Source organism: Convolutriloba macropyga, chromosome 15 (assembly GCF_964194025.1).
Source record: "Convolutriloba macropyga chromosome 15, txConMacr16.3, whole genome shotgun sequence".
NCBI classification, from domain to species: Eukaryota; Metazoa; Xenacoelomorpha; order Acoela; family Convolutidae; genus Convolutriloba; species Convolutriloba macropyga.
The window spans coordinates 7,736,335-7,756,510 of record NC_134482.1 but is presented as its reverse complement, the minus strand read 5'-3'; the positions used below and the strand labels follow the sequence as shown (position 1 = coordinate 7,756,510).

The window sequence follows — 20,176 nt, the reverse complement described above, 5'->3', positions numbered from 1 at the left end:
AGACTGTGCAACGGTTATATCAAGCGACCTTTAATTTACCCCGGTCACCCATCATACAACTTTCTTTGATTTCACACCAGGTCATATGTGATCTCCGGTAGTTATACAAGTTTCATACAAAAAAATAAATTAGTTGTAGACCACTCCAATTGTAGCAGCAATAACACTCAATCAGATAAAATAAACCAGAGTCACCCAAACGATGATTTCTTGAGTTTCATTTCCCGGTAAATCATACAGGGTCATATATGATTTATACAATATTTTTAATTATTACGACTGCACAGGTGACTTTAAGAAAAGAGAACAGTTTTCATTAAATGTGTTAACAGCGGTGATTTATAAATAACCAAATTCAGATGATTCAAGTCGAAATTGAATAACTTGCAGCTGCATATTTTTATGAACATCAGCTACCTTCAACGCGTATTTGGGACGAGGGTAAATTGTGGAGGATGATCTACTCAGAGATCGAAATCTGAACCATGTTTCACATACAGTCGCCAAAAAAGTATGTGTTGTACGAATATCCACAGAAATCTGAATAGAGGTAGTTTGGGTCTGGCATGTTGTAACCAGAGATTGCAGCAATCGCAAGACAGTGAAATAATCGTCTATTGAGATGGTACAAAATCTACTTCATTGTGTCTCCTAGTGATGACAGAGAGTTAAACAGCGTTAAGAGAGGTTCAATGAACAAAAAAAATGCTCGATTAACAATAATGAGCATTATATTAAAAATTTTCAATGAGTCAGACATTTGAAATGTCTGGGATAGATGTCGTGTTGAAATTCGGATTGGGTCAATTGATCCTACGTTTGGTTTTAAGTTGCTACAGGTTTTTTTTGGTAATGGTTCTCGAAGTTGAGATGAAGGTGTGGAAATTCGTTGCTCTGGAGGTTTAACTCCATTGAAACTGAACTTCGGTACAGATTATGATGGCGGGGTCGTAAAAGCACGGACAGTTACGGCTGAAATGATTTTTTACAGGTTCCCCCTTTTTTCAATTTATGTGCTTAATTTGAGTTCAGCATTGGATTAATTTTTTGGGTATTTGTGACCGGAAATTTTGCCATCGAATCCAGTTGCCTCCAAGACAATTGTCTCCAAGATTGTTGAGACTGATCGGTACCAATGATTAGCTTTTTTCAAAATCTTCAAAACGGAGGCATTCAGCGTTTTCGCCCCGATTGTGATTGGCTCTGTGAAAAGCATGGTTTTTACCACAGCGCTTTTGTTCTGAAAAAATGTTGACTGGATTGAGCTATTGTTAATAGCGAGACATCCCAGGCTGAGGTGCCAGACGGAAGCAAGTACGCCCAGACCGAAGACGAATGCACGAAAGTCTGATGAACGCACGAAAGTCTGATGAACGCACGAAAGTCTGGACATGAACGCACGAAAGTCTGGACATGAACGTACGAAAGTCTGGACATCAGCACCTTCCGTCTGGGACGGTCTGGACATAGGTACTTTCCGTCTGGGACGGTCTGGTCATACTTGTTTCCATCTGGCGTGCGTGATCTGTGGTGCGTTATCCGTCGGATGGTTATATTTTGGTCAAATTAATCTCATCTGCTAAACTTTTGTTAACTTTTACGTACGAATTGACAGAAATTTACAATGGGTTGCTTTCGCCAGCTGTCGTCTTTATAATTTGTAGTTTTGCTGATTCTTGTGTTAATCAAGTTGGTTGTCTTAAATCACAATCAGATGTTTAAATGCTGGTTAAAGAAAGTATGTGATTATCTGCCAAAATTTTAAGGTTTGGTGTTCTTATTATATCGGTGGCGTGATGGCCGAGTGGTAAGGTGTGCGATTGACACGCCAATGATCGTTAGTTCGATCCCCTGGCGCCGTGGTGCTGTCTGTGTGAGGATGAGCTCTTAATTAACCATAGCTTCAGGTTGACCATAGCCTGACCAATTTTGGCTGCAATGATGGTACCACGTGAAAAATTCAGATACAAAAAAAGTGGCCATAGTCAGCAAAAAAGAGCATTCATGCTCACTAAATGAACAGTCTGAGATGTGGGGAATAATTGAAAAATGACAGCTGAGAACAGGTTACTGTTAATGCAGACTCAAAGCCTAATGCTGCTCCACTGCGATGCACGCAAAACTAAAAAAAATTCTAAATTGGCTTTCTTCTTGCTTTCACAGGACTGAAAATTCTGATCTGTCTGACTTTTATTTACACTTCAGAGTTCGGTTATTACTACTTAAAACCTATACAACATTTTTTTAAGATTGTTAAGGCTCTCTTCTCAGTTGACTCGTGTAATGTTCTCGGGGCAGTATCGTCTGGTATCTTTTAAATTTTACACAAATTTTAATGGTCTCATTCGCAGCACTAAGTGTGACGTCACACTATTATTTTTAATCTTTTCTCTATAAAAATCTTGAAATGTCTTGATAAGAACTTGTTGAAATTGTAATAACTTAAATCTAAAAAACGAAAACGTTTAACTTTGATCATTTGAACATTTATGTACAATTTTTCACCAAGACCTTTAGACGTTGTGCGGTTTTTTGTGGCGAAAGTAAAATTTTCATCGCTCCCAACGCATTCAGGGCTTCAGCAGATTGCCACAATTTCCCAATTATTGCAAAACAATAGGTAACAAGGACAAAATTTCAACGCTAAAAGTCACTTTAAAAAGTTGCGGTTAAAGCTGACAATGTTTATATGAGTTGCAGCTCTTAGCAATCAATACTGTAAAAGCAGTGAAAGCATAATTTTCGCAACTGAAATCCGATCAAACCACACCCAATCTGCTCATCAGAAAAGAAAACCGCAGCGAATATTTTTAGCGAACATTTTCTGTGAAAAATTTTTGCCAATAAAAAAACCAATAATTTCTCAAAAATTTACCGATTTCTTTTGGATGCTCTCTTTGAAATATCGTCGTATAATGCAATGAGATACTTGAGAGGTTAGCAAACAGTCTGTAGGTTGAATCACCGTCAAAACAAAAGTTTCTCCAACCGGGTGACCAGAAACACAATTGCTATTGCTTTTCTAGCTCAATGTTTTAAAAAATTTCTGCGCTTGAGTCGATTTCCTCAACACATAGACTAACGGATGTCCCTGTTGCAAAAAAGCCTGCAACATTTTTTTCAGAGGCTCCATTTTTTGTTTTCAAAATTTTGTTTTATTTTCAAATCCTGTATTTCTCGAATTATTCACTTATAAAATTTTTAGTTACGCAATTGGGAATGGTTCCTCCCTGAATGTTGGCTAGCCCAAAAAACGATTTGTGTTGCTTATGTGTGTAGATATAATTGGTGGTTGTTCACTTCTAAATTTCTAACTGTTTGAGATATGGCGCTGTTCGGTCCTTAGAAATAGAATATCTCGCCTCTTGACTGCTTCCAAACTTTTGTTCGACTGCTTTTCAGTAGTTCCATACACCTTAACATTGCCTTGAAAGATCACAACAGTCTTGATTCCTTAAATTGTTAATTCAGTGTAGTATGGAAAGACCGAGGAAAAATTCTCCAGAGTTTTAAAGAAACTGGACGTCGCGAATGGTCCTGGGATGTCTTGATTGAGCATGTAACTTTTGCCTCATCATAAATTTCAATCTTTCACAAAGGCAACAGCAGCACTACAGCCATTAAATATTAAACAATCTTCTCCGTCAATCACGGAATCGGACGAGTCATTGGCATCCGTCCAAACCTGTCCACCAACAACTTCGAGCGCCACTGCACCTTCGCGAAGTAAACGAAGACAACTAATTAAACAGACACAAATACAGAACAAATCGATTATTACATCAATTAAGAAAACTGCCACTCAAAGTCAACATGTAGAAACAGATTTTACAGTGGGGCCATGTTCTCCTGTACAGACGTATCCGACCCAGTATTACATTTCACCCAACTACGAGGGTCCAGAGACGTCAATGACAGTCGGAGAGGCGGAGAGATTATATGAAGGTGATAAAGGTTAAGACTTGCAAAAACATTATAGTATTATTTACAGTAATCAGTACATATGTTATTAATTTTCTGATAAACTACTTCGTCGCTTATTTTGTTGAGGGGGAAAGGTGGTATAGAAGAACCTGGTGTCAAAAGGGGCTATTCATTTGGGTATACCAAATCTATTTAATTTAAGTTAACCTTATTTTAGTTCATTTTGTTTATCATTTAGTTTAGGTTCATTTCCAATTTCTTGTTTGAAGATCAACCTTCATATTTCACGTTTCTTTAATTTGTTTATATCCTGTGTCTGAAAACCCTGTCTGTTCATGAGGTCTTGTGATTTGAGTTGCCGCGTTTAGGGATATTTTGTTGTGATCAAATTGTTGTTCGGATTTAGTTTACTTTAATTTCCTCATATTTCATCTTTCCTAAATCAAATTCAGTTGTCTCTCTTTTATTCTGAAATCCGCTCCGCTAAAGCGCTAATTCGTATCGAACAATTCTAAACTACATTTCGTAAAGCGAAATACGAGTCTAGTTGATAAAGTTAATCTCGTGCCACCAATTTTACGTATTCTCTGCACTCAGAAAATTGGATTAATAAATTACAAAAATTATTATTGAATTCGCTCCGCGAAATAGCCAATAAATCTAATCGACAAAAACTCTGTCATTCGGCACCGCAAATCTACTCGGAATACAGTAACCAAGTCTGTATGACATGGCGCTGTCAGCTCGTGAATCCCGGAAAACGCCGCTGTCGTTAGAACCCTTTTGGGAACGTCCTACTTCGGATCCTTCAATAAGATGGGAAAAGTGGCGCATTCAAGTAAGACTTGCTATTCTCGCTCGAGAAAACATAACACGAGATACGCTTCTACAACCAAAACCAACAACTGTCCGACTACCAGCTGAACCGAAGTATGAGATGGCTATTGAAGACGCAACGGAAGACACAGAAAGAGATCGTCAAATAAGGAATAGTCAATCTAAATTTCAATGGGACTTGAAATGCCAAAAACTGATGGAGGCAGGCGTTCAGTGTGGACAACGACCATGGAACATGTGTGACCAAAAATGTGTCTCACTCTTGTACCTTAGTATCGGAACAGAGGGACGACGTCTTCTAACACAAAAAATCCCTCATGACAACATGTACGATCTCACCACCCTCAAGCTCTGGGAGATGATGGAGATAGCATTCATTCGTCCAAGAAATATCACTTTCGATCGCTATGTGTTTTTCTCAAGAAAGCAGAAAAAAGGCGAAACGGTAGAACAATTCTACAGTATATTGAAAGAATTGGCGGAAAATTGCGACTTCGAAAACCAAGAAGAGGTAATAATTAGAGACATCTTCATCACAAACATGTTGGACGATGACATTCAACGTGAACTTCTGCGTGACACAGTTGACCCAGAGAGAGCACTCAGTATAGCTGTAAATATGGAGATGGGCAATCAAAATCAACAACGGATTTCATCAAGCAACAATGACAGCGCAGCTAACTATACAATAAATGCAATACAAACCTACAATCGGTTTAGCGGCGCGAGTGAACGCGGAAATCCGACAGGCAGTGTAGCAGTCAATCGAGCACCGATTGGTCAATGTTGAGGATGTGGTCAGGCTTGGACTACAACGCACCGCCAGGTTTGCCCTGCACTGGGTAAAAGATGCAATTATTGCGGTTTGTCTAACCACTTCGCAAAGCATGTCGAAAAAAGGTCAATACTACACGAATACTTCTCGACAAGGTAATCAAATTAATAATGTAGAAACTGCTGAAACTACAAAACAAAATTCAAATTCTGAAAATCAAAACGTTAATTATATAAACTATAATAAACAATTCAACTCTGATTACGATTCTTCAGACGATAATTACGTTGCAACGTTAGAAAATCTTAGCACACCGCATATTGCACTGCAAAATATGACGATAAAGATTGGAAATACAGACTGTCATTTGCTTCTCGATTATGGTAGTTGTTGTACTATTATTAATATGTCACTCGCAAGAGAAATAATGCTTAATTGTGCGCAATCATAACGGTCGGAGAAAAAACCAATCAATTTAACGTCTTTTTCGAACGATATAGTTGAAACACTAGGAACATTAAAAACGCCAGTTCGTTGAAAATTCATAAAGCAATAATCACGGTAGTAACAAACGGATTTCGGCCCATTCTTGGACGAGACCTGTTTGATCAATTGGGAATGACAATTTCACAGAAAACTTGCCCAAATACAGAAATCAATAACATAGAAACACCCTGTGCAATCAAAAAATCACTGGCAAAAGAATTTCCTGAACTAATCTCACGAATAGGAAAATCGACGCACCATACAGTCATTTCAAAATTTCATAAAAATTATCGAGTTACACATCAAAAAGGGAGGAAAGTGCCGATTCATCTCCAACCAAAAACTAAAATCGAACTTGAAAAATTGTTGAATGAAGGACATATCGAAAAACTATTAAACTGCTCTAATCAGTTCTTCATATCTCCGATAGTCATTACAGTCAAAAAGGATCAATCAATCAAAATAGCATCAGATTCCAAAATCCTGAATAAAGCTATCCACAAAAAACAAATATCAAATGCCGAATATAGATTTGCTAATCCAGACGATTTCACAAACACTGTCAACCGCGCCGCAAGAGACGGCTTATTTTACGACTCTCGATTTGCAGTACGCTTACAGTCAATTAAATTTACATAATGATACGACCCGCCATTGTAACTTCAATCTTGTAAGCGCAGATATGACCGGAACATATCGTTTTAAACCGGGATTTTACTGTCTTAAGGATATGCCAGCCGAATTTCAAAAAGCAATAGATTGTACCCTCGCCGGCTTAAACAATACATTCTGCTTTTTGGACGATATACTGATAGTGAGCAGAGGAGGAATAGAACAACATCTCGATCTTGTTCGGTAATGTTTGATCAAATTAGATCAAGAAAATCTTCGAATAAATCTTGCGAAATGTCATTTTGCAAAGATAAATTTGAATGGCTTGGACATAGCATAACTCAAACAGGCATTACACCATTTTCGAATAAAACGGATGCAATCGAAAAATTAACGTCACCTTCAAATCTCAAAAAACTCAGATCCTTTATGGGATCAGTTCATCATCTGGGCAAATTTATTCCGAACTTGTCGCAATTATGTTATCCACTTAAACCTCTGCTTAAAGAGAAATACAAAATTTATTTGGAGGGATGAACATAAGAAACAATTCAAATTGATAAAAGAGAAGATTGCCGAAACAACCGAAAATAAGCATTTTTATCCGGACTTAGGAACACGTATAAAACGTGACGCCTGTCCAAAAGGCTTGTGTTGCGCATTAGAACAACGAACTCCAAATAGTTGGCACACCGTGGCATTTGCATCGCGATTTCTGAGTTCTGTGGAAGATAGATATAGCACCAGTGAGCTCGAGCTAATGGGCGTTGTCTGCTCTATTGAACATTTCAAATATTATTTATACGACAAACTATTCACTATAATAACTGATCATAGGGTTTTGCTTTTGATCATGAGAGACAATAGAGCTAATAAATCTTACAATAGTCGACTAACACGTTGGGTAGATCGACTACTACCTTCTGATTTTACGATCGATCATCTTCCTAGTTCAAAAATGGGATTAGTTGACTCTATCTCTCGCGACCCGCAACAAAAAGCCGTTAATATATCTGCTTATGACGAGCAATTCATAGTTGCTAAATTTGATGTGATTAAGCGCAGCGCGAAACGCTTCTTATTAAATGCCGAGAATTACGTCGATTTTGCTTATAAAACAAGCCTCAAATACTCCAAATTCCAATAGTAAATTTTGTAGTGAATTCGCACCGCGAAATTCAGAATATGATGCAATTACGGAGAATGATAATTCAATTAGCAAATTAGAACCAACTAACTCAAATTCTAATCTCCAAATCGAGACAGTAAACATTCCTCACTCGCTTTTTGCATTGAACCGCTCTACTGATAAGTTGCCTACTAAATTGAATAATTTCCAACGAATTGCTAACAAGTTCAACAGTGTCCTCATTGTGTCGATCTCTGATGAAGAAGCTCTGATGCAAGTAAAACAATCGACACCCTCCAAAGTTAGATTTGCCGATGAGGCAGGACCATCAACGGCTCCCGCAGTGCAAGCAACACTTTCTACTCCAAATACTGATACTACAACAGTAACGTCACCTTCAACCGACGATCTGTATACAGATGCCTTCAATTTTGCACTATCCAAAATTTCCTCCAGCACATTGATGGCCAGTCTAACCACCAAGGACGCGATCCTCAAAGAAATAAGAGACTGCATCCTGACGTAAAACGAGGTTCGATGCAAACAAATTTCACCATATAACTATTCTTTTTGGAAGTATTTGCACGTCCAGAATGGATGCGTGTGCATCGATGAAAGAATAGCCATCCCGAACTCGATCAAAGATGCGTACGTGGAAGCCATTCATGCAACCCACCCATGAAGCTGGGGGATGACAGATATGGCGACACATGCATGGTGGCCCTACATGCATCGGGACATAGTTACAAAGACGGCAAAGTGCAATTCCTGTGTTAAAATCGGTAAACATTCCAAGTCTATTATTCCTGCTAGCAAACGGGAACCATTAAAGTTATGAAAAGTACCAAATGAAGAAATCCAAATTGATTTTGGTGGATCAGTTTATAATGAAAAAAATCAAGAAGTATACTTTCTTGCATGTTTAGATCGATTTTCTAACTTTCCAACCGCAGAGGTATAGAGCTAATGCAGATAACATTTTGAAATTTCTTCAAGAGTATGTTTTGCTACACGGAATACCCCGTTCAATTAGATAAGACCAAGCTGGATGCCAAACGGGTCACCAAAATAAAGCATTTTGTAATCAAAATAATATACAGCTAATTGAAGCTCCAATACACGATCACAGAGCGATTGGACTAGTTGAAAGGCTAATTCAAACAATCAAGAACCGTTTAGCTTGTATTAAAACGGCGGCGCGAAATCAATTTAATTTGAAAGCATCGATAAATTCCATTTTTTACCAGCCACATATATGCCGTCAAAAGACTATCAATATATCACCATTTGAAGCCCACTTTGGTAGAAAGGCCAATACTCCATTAAGTAACATATTAACGAAACTTGATCCTAAAAGTCTCACGTATAAACAGATTTTGAATAAATATTTAGATTTGGAGACAGTCCGTTGGGACGAACTCATTTCGGAAGAAAACTGGGACGTAGAAGCCAGAAGCGACATGGAATTAGAACATAACAGGGACAAACTGAGCACAGATGCAACTAGAAGAAGGAACGCGGATCCAGAAAAAGAGTCCAAAATGATTTCTCATTCTGAGATTGGTTTGCCAGTACCGCGGACAGAAACTTCCCTAGCAGTCAAATTAGCCAAAAAGAAACCGAAGACCGAAAGGTCGAAGAAAAATCTAGATGGACTGTACGAGGTTTTGGCGACAGGTTCTTCAGTGGTAAAAACAGACACATATACTTCTGTCATAAAAGAACCCGGAAAAAGAGGCGTCACAATCCGCAATACAGATTTGACGAAATTCGGAATGAAAACCGAGCGCCAAACTGAACTCCAAATGTACGTCAATATGAGGCCCAAAATACCGTCCGGAAAAACAACAGAAGACCTCATAAATCAACACGCGAAAGAGGCAAGAAAGAAATTAGAGGGAAACAAAAGAATGAAACATAGGAAGATAGCCGACGACGCTAGTGCGGTATCCTCAATTCATTCGAACGTCACAAGAGCGCTCAAAGTACGCATGCCAACGAAACCCAAACGAACAGTCATAACAGCATTGTATATTTCGTCAGAAAAATTGTTTTTCGTTGTACTTATTTAGTTTGGTTGGGGTTTCCGCCTACACGGATTTGAGGAATGTCGCACTTTTTCACTTATGTTGAAAATTTTTTTCTTCAGCGCAGAATTTGACTTGAATTTGACATATCTCAACATTCAGCGCACAAAACATTGTTGTGTTCCTGAAGGTATTGTTTTGTTTTTGGAAAAGTTTTCAACAGAAGCGACACGGAATTAGAACATAACAGGGACAAACTGAGCAAAGATGCAGCTAGAAGAAGGAACTCGGATCCAAAAAAAGAGTCCAAAATGATTTCTCATCCTGAGGTCGGTTTGCCAGTACCGCGGACAGAAACTTCCCTAGCAGCCAACTTAGCCAAAAAGAAACCGAAGACCAAAAGGTCGAAGAAAAGTCTAGATGGACTGTACGAGGTTTTGGCGCCAGGTTCTTCATTGGTAAAAACAGACAGATATGCTTCTGTCATAAAAGAACCCGGAAAAAGAGACGTTACAATCCGCAATTCAGATTTGGCGAAATTCGGAACGAAAGCGGTGCGCCAAACTGAACTCCAAATGTACGCCAATAGGAGGCCCAAAATACCCTCCGGAAAAACAACAGAAGACCTCATAAATCAACACGCGAAAGAGGCAAGAAAGAAATTAGAGGGAAACAAAAGAATGAAACATAGGAAGATAGCCGACGACGCTATTGCGGTATCCTCAATTCCTTCGAACGTCACAAGAGCGCTCAGAGTACGCATGCCAACGAAACCCAAAAGAACAGTCATAACAGCACCGCCACAGCCACCTACAGAAGACATATGTGATTTCGCGCCACCAATGGAGCTGCCATTGACATCGATTGTGATTGCGGAGCCTCCAACGAGACCAAAAAGGAAAGCTGCCACAAAGGCAACAGCAGCACTACAGCCATTAAAGAGTAAATGATCTTCTCCGTCAATCACGGAATCGGAGGACTCATTGGCACCCGTCCAAACCTGTCCGCCAACAACTTCGAGCTCCACTGCACCCTCGCGAAGTAAACGAAGACAACTAATTAAACAGACACAAATACAGAACAAATCTATTATTACATCAATTAAGAAAACTGCCACTCAAAGTCAACATGTAGAAACAGATGTTACAGTGGGGCCATGTTCTCCTGTACAAACGCATCCGACCCAGTATTACATTTCACCCAATTACGAGGGTCCAGAGAAGTCAATGGCAGTCGGAGAGGCAGAGAGATTATATGAAAGTGATACAGATTAAAACTTGCAAAAACATAATAGTATTATTTATAGTAATCAGTACATATGTTATTATTTTCTTATAAACTACTTCGTCGCTTATTTTGTTGATGGGGAAATGTGATATAGTAGAACATTGTGTCAAAAGGGGCTATTGATTTGGGTATACCAAATGAATTTAATTTAAGTTAATCTTAATTTAGTTCATTTTGTTTATCATTTAGTTTAATTTCATTTCCAATTTCTTGTTTGAAGATTAAATCTTCATGTTTCACGTTTCTTTAATTTGTTTACATCCTGTGTCTGAAAACCATGTCTGTTCACGAAGTCTTGTGATTTGAGTTGCCGCGTTTAGAGATATTTTGTTGTGATCAAATTGTTGTTCAGATTTAGTTAACTTTAATTTCCTCATACTTCATCTTTCCTAATTCAAATTCAGATGTCTCTCTTTTAATCTGAAATCCGCTCCGCTAAAGCGCTAATTCATATCGAACAATTCTAAACTACATTTAGTAAAGCGAAATACGAGTCTAGTTGATAAAGCTAATTTCGTGCCACCAATTTTACGTATTCTCTGCACTCAGAAAATTGGATTAATAAATTACAAAATTAATATTGAATTCGCTCCGCCAAATAGCCAATAAATCTAATCGATAAACTCTGTCATTTGGCACTGCAAGTCTACTCGGCATACAGTAACCAAATCTGTATGACAATATGCTTCGGGATGTCTTTTATTTTCAACAGACAGAGATTTAGGGAACTCAGTCCACATTTCAGGTGATTTTCATGTGCAGTCAACCACTTAAATTTGTCCTGTGCAATTTTTTAACGATAAATGCCAATATGTTACAGACATGCTATAAGTTTGTACTTGATTATCAAATAATTTCTTACTTGCACCGAGGGATTGTATATTTCGTCAGAAAAATTGTTTTTCGTTGTACTTATTTAATTTGGTTGGGGTTTCTGGATTTGAGGAATGTCGCACTTTTTCACTTATGTTGAAATTTTTTCTTCAGCGCAGAATTTGACTTGAATATGACATATCTCAACATTCAGCGCACAAAACATTGTTGTGTTCCTGAAGGTATTGTTTTGTTTTTGGAAAAGTTTTCAAATGTTGTGCCCAGCTTCCTCTTAGAATGCAATGACTTTTTTACCCAAAGAAGAGCTCACAAACCCCTCGCCTACCATCTGATATGTAGACTCTCGGGCATTTCTGTAACAGATATTTTCGTTATTGGTTATGCTTTAATGCCGTCTCGTAGTCTAAGTTTTGCTTCCTGGTCATCTATTACTGTGCCGATTTTTCTTCCTTCTTCGATAGAAAGTTGGTTACTGTTTTGAACTTTGCGAGGTCACAATAGCGTATTCCTTCTCTATTACATGCGAAAAAATTGATGTCCGAATCCCTACACCCTTTATTGCGCTTGCCTCAAGTAATAATTGATGCTTGAGAATTTTAGCTGGGAATCACTGATCTGTTCTTTTTAAACCGTATATCAAATACCGTCATAGGACCAATAATAATGCGCAACTTTAAACCAAGCTGCTAAGTTTAAGAAGTGGGTCTTGAATCTACTTAGTAAGAAATAGACTTGTGACAAAAAGCTGTTTGATTTTCAAAAACCTTCAGTAGTTAAATTTTTAAGTAAAATTAGAGCTAAAAGTATACAAACTCTAGCTGTATTTATAGCATGTATCTATGAAAAATATAGAAAATTTTAATGAGTCAAAAAGTTTCACTCTATTGGGTCATGAATGGATTTCGCTTCGGCATCCTGGACGTAATTTTTTTTCAATGATTTTCATGAGAAATATACATGCCAGTGATACAATCAAGCTGAGCTTTCTGAAGTCAGTGGATATTAGAGTCATGTTTATTTGGGCGACAGAAATAAATTTCTGACAAGTGATTGACAGGTCAAATGACAGCGCGAAAAGAAAAATTGATTTAAAATAGTTTAGTTTGGTGACCATTACTAATTAGCGCAACATAACAGTTCTTCTGGAATGTTTTTTTTTGCTTCACAAAATTTTAGCAACCGATAATTTCTCTATATTTCTTCTAAACCATTAATTAATAAACAACCAAATAATAAACAATAAATTCAAAAAAATTGACTTCTCTATATTTTTTCCTAACCATTAATTAATAAACAACCAAACAATTAACAATAAATTCAAAAAATTTGTTAAAATGATTTTACCAACGTGCAAAAACAAATATACACGTTCTTGATTAACACGATGAATGCACGTGGCCGTGTTTTACCTGTTTTCATCCGATAGAGCTTTGATTGTATAGGATGCATAGAAAACAAAGCAGTTCATTCTAATTCAGTTTTTTTTTAATTCTTAAGTTCTGTCATTTTGAGTTTTATACTGATCTCTGTTGACAACCTTCGGATACCTATATCATTTTATTTTTATATCACTTAGCCTGTGAAATGAATTTCTGAAAGAAATCAATTCTTTACAAATTTTATTCAAAAGAAACGTAAAGCTGAACAAATTACATACAATTATTTAGTTAGTAACAAAGTTGCAGAGCTGCAAATTAGCGAAACTAGTAATATGGATCAAAAATGTATATTTCGAGAATAATTATAAAGCCCCACGTTAGTCCCAATTTAGATAATACTTTGGAGCAAAATTATATTCTTGACATTTCAGCACTTTCTCAATGGCTAATATCGCAAATGAACACACGTGAATAATTGACACTGATAGTACGGAGGACAATTATAGCTCATGAAGCAGGCTTTCCTTTTAGAGCTCTCTTGTGGGTACGAATAGCCACGCTCTTTCAAGTCGTCCCATTGTTGGTAGCGCCTTCCCATAACATCAGCTTGTGTGATGGTAACAAAAAAGAGCAGTAGAACAATCAGTCGCAGCATTTCTAGATGAGGTGGTGAACTCTTCTGTAAATAGAACAAACAACTCACAAACCACGCAGCTCATAAGTAGTCAGGTCCTATTTTGGAATCTATTCTGCCCCCCCCCCCCCCCCCCAGTGTTTTTTATGACCCCCAGTTACAAATTATATGTTATCATATAGCACGTTACTATGTACTATGTCACGTGCGCCTGGAGGTCTTAAAAGATTTATGTTCACTAAGCTGGGGGGGGGGGGGGGGGCAAACAGAATAGATCACTATTTTGTTTATCGAAATCTATATTCTATTATCTTGAATGATATCTGGCAATATATTGAGGCTCATGATGTCAGTGATTTCTAACAAAATCTTGTAAGATAAGCACGTAATGCTTGCAAGAAACTTGAGCGACGATAGTTGCCGATCAATTGAAGCTGGGTCGATGGTCAAGGATTACAAGATCTTATACAAGTACTTTTGTTGTGTAACTACAAGTACATTCATGTTTGCGTATGTTGGTCAAGTTTTCATATGATATTTTTGTATGGTGCTCGAAGGGTTTTAAACAGAAAACCGTTTCAATTTTTAGTCTGCAGGGTAAAACTATCCGTTTGTCAACCATGTTAACCAATATAACTCTTTTTTCTCTGGTTACCTTTGTAATAACAAACGTTTCAAAAGAAGTATAGAGATCGATTTGTTAACCCTAATGCACATAAATAAACTTCATCTATTGTTTAGACAAATACATATGTTATGATATAAGTTATAAGTTTTTCGTCTTGTTGTGCAAAAAATGCGTCTATGTGCCATTGACCTCGGGAAAGTCAGAATCAATGGTTCTCGAATTCTGATAACATCAATGACGTATCGTTCCATAAGTTTTCTGGTAAAGATTACGAGTGGTAAAAAGTGTCAAATTGTTCAACACCATCCTTCGGAAAATTATGGACGATTTCAAGTACTAATAAAAGATCTACTAATAAATTTTTTTCTATTAATAAAAAATCTAGAAAAAAAAAGAGATTTACCGATATTTTGTTTCTGCAAGGCAGTGCAAAGCAGGCTATTAGACTGTTGAAAAGTGCTGTGATGTTGAACAATTTAAAATGAAGAGAAAAGTTTTCTTCTCGTCTTTTATATAGTATATCACATGATCAGAATTACGTAATAAATTTTTGAAAAGTATCTTAAAATTTTTAAAACTGTTTTGATACTGAACTCATTTAAAAAGATTTAGTACGAAGACTGTGATGGTAAGTAGTCAGTCTTTTCAGTTTGTAAGCGAACGGCCATCTTTATAATGGCAAGTTGCAAAACGTGCGTCAGATAAAACATCGGATCAAAAACTCGGTCTATACGCATTTGATTTTACTCTGTTTGACAAACATTTTTGTTTTCTACCGGGCTTATTTGACAAATTGCTTCGAACTTATTCATTCATGCGAATTTACAATGTATAAGATACAATTATGAACCAAATATTAAAATTACTCAAATGTGCTCACGATGGCATGAAACAGTTTTAATGAACTGAATTCTGTGTTCAACGTTCAAATTAGTCTTCAATTTTGAATTGACTTGTCAATTATTACAGCCGTGATAAACTTAATCTTCGAGCCTCTGAATATAGTTGTTCGCGACTATTTTTGAAGAAAAGAACAAGATATCACCAGAGTTTGATAGAAAATGAACAACTAAAAGACCAGTAATCAAAAAAAAAGTTTTGATACTGAACATAATGATACCGATTGTTTTCGTACTGAAATTTTCACTAAACTAATTGTTCTAATTTTATAAAGAGGGGTTTAAACGATAGTGGGGTTAAATGATGGCGGGTTGAATAAATCGGGGTGAATTGATAGAGGGCTGAAGAAAATTGGTTTAAAACGCGACACCAAATGATTGAATGCAAATAAACCAGCCCACTGTTTGCAAATAACTATTTCGAAACATTTTGTTTTACCCGGAAACTTTTCAATCTATTTGTTTTTGAAATATAGTTTAACGGGACGAAGTTTTGTCAAAAAATAATGTAAGATTAGCGTTGAATAGCGGTGAAAAAAAACTTTTTCACCACACAGCGCCCGCATCTTTCGGCGTTGAATGCTGTGAAAGCGGTGAATTTTTGTAAGATTCGAGGTTTTTAGCGATGCAAATTTTTTTTAACTGCATTCACCGGTTTCCTGCAAAAAAGAAACTGCCGTACAGGGGTTCGCACATTTCACCTCCTGCATGTCACCATTTTCTTATTCCACTGCGCCATCTGTCATTTTCTTCAAAGATATTTCCTGTGCAATTAACATAAGCGTTTGAAATTAGCGGTGAATATTTGTAAGGTTTGCCATTTTAGCGCTGAAAAATTGTTCTTCGCCGCTTTCTGCTGGTAGCGCTTAAGAATTTTTTTCATTGCATTCTGCTGGTAGCGGTGAAAAATTTTATTTCATCGTTTAAACGGTGAAAAAAATTTCACCGCTTAGAAATTTTTTCAGCGCATTAATCTTATTGAGCGCAAATTTTACACTTTTTACTAAAATTAATCGCAATCCTTACATCCTTTAGCCATGTTCAGCAGTGACACCTATTTCCGGGTTTGTTTAATTCGCAGATGAGCAGATTCAAGTTCTGTAGATCCGTTTCCCCAGTTAATATGTTAAGTAAAATTCTAGCAACTGCTCCGTATTTCAATACAAAAAGACAAATGGCGGCTTGACCAAGGCCGAATGTTAAAAATCTGCCTTAGGGACATCTTTAAAGTTTTTGAGACTACCTTCCATTAGTAGTACTTTTAGCTGCAAGTATTCATCAACTGATTGCTATGGTTACAGTTTGGTGGAGCTCAGATTGGTCAATTTTTGTATCATGAATTTTGCAGCACTTGAATAATACCTAATTACTGGATCAATTGTTACTTAAATTATTACGTTAGCCGCAATGAGAATTTCCCTGAAAAAACTGAATATATAATTTTGTTGATCTCTTTCTATTCTAATTCTATTTTGTTATTCCCGTAGACAAAAAAAACATTCTTACCCCTACATTTAGAAAAAAAAGCTCTTCATTTTTGACCTTTGTTTCAATTATTCTTCCTAGGCGATTAATCAGGATTTTTTAAAGCTTTATAATCCAAAAATATAAAGTTTGAGTTCAAAAGATCAACCGTTTTCCTATGAACTAGTTCAATTCCTTTGCAGACTCTATGAGATCAAATTACGATAATTTAACTTTTAGCACCCCGGGGGTTAATTTAGCCCTGATTAAGCTAATTTGAGGGGTTTCTGAGCCGTTTTCAGCCGTTTTAAAGCTGTTTTAAGCCGAATTTGAGCCAAAAAAAATGAAAATTCCTAGTTTTTCAGATTTTCGGAAATGTCGAACATTAACTTTACAAGCAATATTGTTTTTTGATTTTATTTTGTAATTATCATTAATTCTCTTCTCTTAACCATTCCTTAGAAAATACGCAACATTTTTTGAGAATTAAAACAATAAGGACTGAAAATCTGCTGCAACAATCAGATAAAAATTCTGACTAGTCTTCAAGGTTATTAAAAGAAAATAACTTAAATTTAAATGCGATTTCGTTATTTAGCATATTTAAAATGTGAACATCAAATCAAACTGTCCGCTTAGTAATTTCTTTAAAGCTTTTTAATTTCGTTGCAGATTTGTACTGTGCTTTTACATGGGCTACTTCTCATTGATTAATCAAATTCCAGATTGGATTCCGGTTCTACCAGTCAATGTCATTTACAGTCCTTGATTAAGTAACCAGTTAAATTGTATCATCGCTAACCATAAACTTGATATTTACTCTGGCAGAATTGTTTATTTTGTCTTGCGACACAAAACAATTTCCTTGCAATACTTGTCAGTTGATCGCTGGATAACCGACATTTGTCAGTAGAATATATTAGAAGCCATGATTTTCTTGTTTGCAGAATGTCGTAGGTTTACTTTCTAATATCACAGAATGGTTAAAAACCTAACTTGTGATTGCATAGTAATTAGTGTTTGACTAATACTAACTGAAATAATGGCATAACGTGACCAGCATGTTCTTCTCTTAATTGCTCAAATCTCTTCGATTTGCGCAATTTCTGCAATGTTTAGTGTAATATATGATCGCATCAAACAAGTCTTTCAGCTTTCCTCGACACTTTACAGAAACCGTTTTTGAAAAAGTTTGAAATATCAGATTTTAAAAGTTCTTTTTACATAATATGGCAAACCATTATATGGCAAATAGCTGTATTCGGAAACCACCCGTACCAAAATCTAAGTTTAAATCAGTGCAACGCAAGTCTAAAATAGTTTTTCAGTACTGGGCAAATCTTAAGACGAGTCCCACAAGTCTGTCAAGCTTTGGCTAATTTCTGGGTAGCACTTACAAGTTGAATCCCAATTCAAATTTTTCTTTTCGAAGAATTTCGATTAAAAATACTGAATTTCGAAATATATTCTCCCGGTGCGCTATAAAATGATATCGGATTCATTTCAATCAGTAAATTAGCACCCCGGGGGTCAAATTAGCCCTGATTGGGCAAATTTGAGGGCGTTTTAGATGTTTCTGCGCCGTTTTCAGCAGTTTTTCAGCTGTTTTAAGCCGAATTGAGCCCAAATATTGGCATTTGTTAGTTTTTCAGATTAACATATCAGAATCATTATCCTTTAGAACCAATATCCTTTCTTGGTAATTTAGAAGTTTTCCGCGCTGTTTTAGACGTTTTTTTGGCTGATTCATGCTGATTTGTTGGCTATTTTTTACGATTTTCTGTCTAGTTTTATTTTTTTTGATTCTGCGTTTTTTTGGCAATTTCTAGGACGTTTTTTGACTACCAAGAATTGGTTTTTGACTTGCCATGTTTATATTTTCTATTCGTCCGATGAATAATCACACTATTTTCTGTTGTATGGCCGCATGAGGAGAACTACCAATTTTTATTCGAGATTTTTGCACAAACTGTTTCTTAGTTGTTCTCAGGTAAACTCCTGCAATTAATAAGATCAATCAAGTCTTTTGTTTACCAATAAGATTGAAATTTTTACACAAGTTTCCTATGATAGACATTTGAGAATTTGTGTGTTCTTTCATTAAAGTTTACTTGAAATTTAATTTAATTCACGCGAAAAAACGTGTTGCCCGACACGAGAAATTCTTGTAATTCTTCAGAAGAGGTCATCTAATCTGCAATATTCTCAGTACCGTATTACCCACAACATTTGTGTGTCAAAACATGATTTTTTGCTTAATCCCACTCAGGAGTGTATTATGGTGCCGATATCAAAGATCGAAAAAGCCATAATTTGTGGAATTCCTAATCCTCTAGTTTACGTTTGCTCAATCATCTCAATCATTAGGAATTTTGCTCAATCATCTAAAATTTAATTGTTGACTCTGTTCTTTTTATTTCGTGCGCTGATGAACATAAAGAAAAAAGTGACAAGCGCGAGTTTATATATATATATATATATATATATATATATATATATATATACATAATTATATATATAAATATAAGTAGTAGAGGCTAAGCAAGACAGGGGGGGGGGGTAAAAAGACGTACCTATGTATAAAGATTACCTATAGCCTATTTTCATCAATTTTCTAAAGACGTACCTAAAAAAGAGAGAGAGAGAACAATAGACCTGTCATCTTATCATAATTACGCAGGGGTAATTATCTTAATTACCCCCAGGGAAATACATCCAGTTTTCCACTCAAATGCACTTCAGCTAATAATTATCTACTTAATAAAATATATCTGCGGAACTTTTACTTTAAGCATTTTCTCATTTTATTCATTCGCGCATAGTTATCACAATTACAACTTTTAATCATTTTTCACAATACTATTTTATCATTTTTCATTGTAATTCACAAGAATTTACCCGACTTTGTGCTGATATACGTAAATTTTGGCAATTTTACCATTTTTTGCCAAAAGTTTCCAATTCTTGTAAAATAATACCAAACTCTTATCAAAAATTACCCAACTACCGACCAAAAAGACCCAATTCCTGGCAAAAAATTACGTAATTTCTGACAAAAATACCCAATTATAACAAAAAATACCCAATTTCTGTCAAAAAATACCCAACTCTGAAGCGAAAAAACCTTATTCTTGCCAAGAAATACCCAATTACTGGCAAAAAATACCCAATTCTTCCCAAAAAATACCCAATTCTGGTCAAAAATTACAAAATTCGTGGCAAAAATACTCAATTCATTAAAAAAAGAACCCAATTCGTGGA

The 20,176-nt window shown here is 36.2% G+C and overlaps 1 protein-coding gene and 1 long non-coding RNA gene across 3 annotated transcripts in view; one reads left to right on the top strand and one right to left on the bottom strand.

Annotated features, from left to right (window-relative positions):
- Positions 1–13,615: 13,615 nt before the first annotated feature.
- Positions 13,616–20,176, bottom strand: part of LOC142354624 (uncharacterized) — a 33,211-nt gene continuing 26,650 nt past the window's right edge. For both annotated transcript variants that reach the window (XR_012761104.1, XR_012761105.1), the window contains exons 3-4: positions 17,951–18,061; positions 13,616–13,969 (exon numbers count right to left, since the gene is read on the bottom strand). This is a non-coding gene — a long non-coding RNA (uncharacterized LOC142354624). The remainder of the gene's footprint in view (positions 13,970–17,950; positions 18,062–20,176) is intronic.
- Positions 17,980–20,176, top strand: part of LOC142354623 (uncharacterized) — a 29,846-nt gene continuing 27,649 nt past the window's right edge. Inside the window, exon 1 of the mRNA XM_075406958.1 lies at positions 17,980–18,059. The gene's annotated coding sequence lies outside the window, so the exon portion shown is untranslated. The remainder of the gene's footprint in view (positions 18,060–20,176) is intronic.